This window comes from Chrysochloris asiatica, unplaced genomic scaffold, assembly GCF_000296735.1.
Source record: "Chrysochloris asiatica unplaced genomic scaffold, ChrAsi1.0 scaffold00191, whole genome shotgun sequence".
Taxonomy (NCBI): domain Eukaryota; kingdom Metazoa; phylum Chordata; class Mammalia; order Afrosoricida; family Chrysochloridae; genus Chrysochloris; species Chrysochloris asiatica.
In genome coordinates, this window is record NW_006408709.1 from 2,619,072 (window position 1) to 2,621,686 (window position 2,615).

Consider the following 2,615-nt stretch of genomic DNA (forward strand, 5'->3'; position numbering starts at 1 on the left):
ACATTTATTATCAAGCAATTGGCTTACAATTGTAGAGTCCCATGCCCCCAACAGAAGAGAAAGAGAGAGTGCTTTTTCCACATGGGCTAATGTGTTAGGTCAGACTGCAGAGTTGTTTGAACTGCAAGGTTGGTGATTTAAGCTCACCAGCTGCTCCTTGTAAACCCTATACAGGGTCGCTATGGGTCAGAATCAACTCAACAGTACTTAACAACAACAACATTATATTGGGAGCAGGCCACACCCTCAAGGAAGCATCCTTTCAATTGATTGACTGCTCTTAGCCACTCATTGTAGAGTTAATTACGCCTGTTTTGGATTTCAATCATCCTGGGGATAAGCACATCTTAACTTCTAGACAATGGGAATCCTGGCCTAGTCAAGTTGACACAGAACCCTAAGTATTACAGTCTACTTTGTCAACATGACACCTATAAACTATATGTATAATCACTAAGTGAAGAAAATGTTTAAGTCATGATTTACTTATTATAACTAAAATATGTATAACAGTCCTATTTACTGCTGTGCATAGGGTCAGTGCTGACATGATGGCACCTAACAACAACTTATATCTTATATGTCACAAATTGCTCAAGCAAAGCAAAAATATTTGATGCACACATGCAAAACAAAACAATATATATTCATTTAAATGTCCAAAATGGTACATTCTGCAAGCCTGTTTTACTCAGTCCATGGGTCTAGAGTCTATAGCTACTCTGTGTTTCCAAGCCTCCACATCTGCTGTTGCTGCTTTTCCTGGCAGGGATCCCAAGTTTCACTCAAACTATTGTTTCTTGGTGGTCCTAGGACTGTCTATTCCTGAAATGAAATATCAACTACTCCCCACTTTAGTTACACATCGTCTGCAAGTAGTTTTAACAATCACAATTAATCCTACCAACAATTACTCACAATTGAAATAATGAAATCCTATCAGCATCATCCCCTATCCCACTTCACCAGACCCATCTAGAAAAGAGGAAAACTAGTAAATGGGGGTTCTACCATATCCACCTTATTCTGAAACTAAGCACACCATGAAATCTTGTAAGACAGCCACTTCATGCTTTTATATCCTCTCCATTTTTGATAACTAATGTATAAATAGTCTATCCCTATCTCTACCCTGTAGAGGCAAGCTTGTCCCATGATCTGAAGCATCTTCCATTCCGGTTGGAATTTTGAGCAACTGCATCATAAGCAAAAGTCCAGTCCCCTCAATTGTAGCAATTTACACTTGCTCATAATATCAAACATCATTATCTTCATCTGGTTAGGTTCTGGTCACAGCTCAGCTCTAGTCATCTAAGTTATGTCAAATGGGTGCTAGCTGCAAGTTTGAGAGTTCACACACACTTCCCTGCATTTTAGACCATCTGGCCCTTCACTCTCAGCCCTAGCCCCCAGTGGTCATGGGAGTTCACACAACTCTCTAAATTTCAAACCAGTAAGTCCTTCCTCTTGTCTCATATCAAGGTCAATGAGTGCCAACAGAGCATGCCCAATGCCTGTATTCTCCCCACTTCCACTCACAAGTAGACCCATACTAGATGACAAGCAGGTCCCTGTTAACTTTTAGTCCTAGAGGGGATTTTCTCTGATGGGTTGACTTGCCTTGCCTTCATGCCTCCAAAGGAAACAGCTTGCTTGAAACTCAAAAGCCAAAGACTCCACATTTTTTTCTGCAGGAATCTCTGGTTTTCTCAGTAGTTCTGGGTTGGTCTGCATACCTTTTCAAATGTAAATGTACCAACTCTGAAGATTCTGTGTGGGCTCAGGATTCCATCTAAGGGCCCATACTATACAAAGGCTTCAGCAAAAAGGCTATTTCTTTCTGGGTAAACTCTAACTTCCCTTATCAAGTATAGACTGAAGGTAGGCTTAGAAGCTCTCTCTAATCATAATTCCCAATATTCATTTCCATGACACGTGTATGTCTATTTTATAATAAAAGTCAGAAAAAACTAATATCCATAAGGCAGTCAAACATCCAAATCTTTTAAGATCATTTAAGTTCAATTTTCTCCACCCTTAGTCTAACCCCATTCATATGCATATGATCTTGAGCCTCTGATAGGATGGATTCCTGGAGGCCTTGGTCCTCTGTTAGTCATACTGTGTAATTAGCATGACACCTGCTTTAAGAAACTCCAGTAGCATCTGCTCTCCCCTCTGCTAAAGCAATTTACCCCCTACATTTCTTTCAACCACTACAGTTAACAAAATCCAAACTTGTTATTGTTGTTGTCAGGTGCCATCGAGTCGGAACCGACTCATAGCGACCCCATGCACATCAGAACGAAACAATGTCCGATCCTGGGCCAACCCCACCACCGCTGCCACACTTGACGCCATCAATGATGCCACCTGGCCAATCCATCTCTTTGGGGGTCTTCCTCTTTTTCTCTGACCTTCCATCTTACCCAGCATGACATCCTTCTCCAGCGACTGTTCTGTCCGGACATTATGTCCAAAGTATGAGAGACGAAGCTTAGCCATCCTGGCCTCCAAGGAGCACTTCTTCCAAAATAGATTTATTGGTTCTTTTGGCAGTCCATGGCACTTTTAGTATTCTCCTCCAACACCACAACTCAAAGGCATCAATTCTT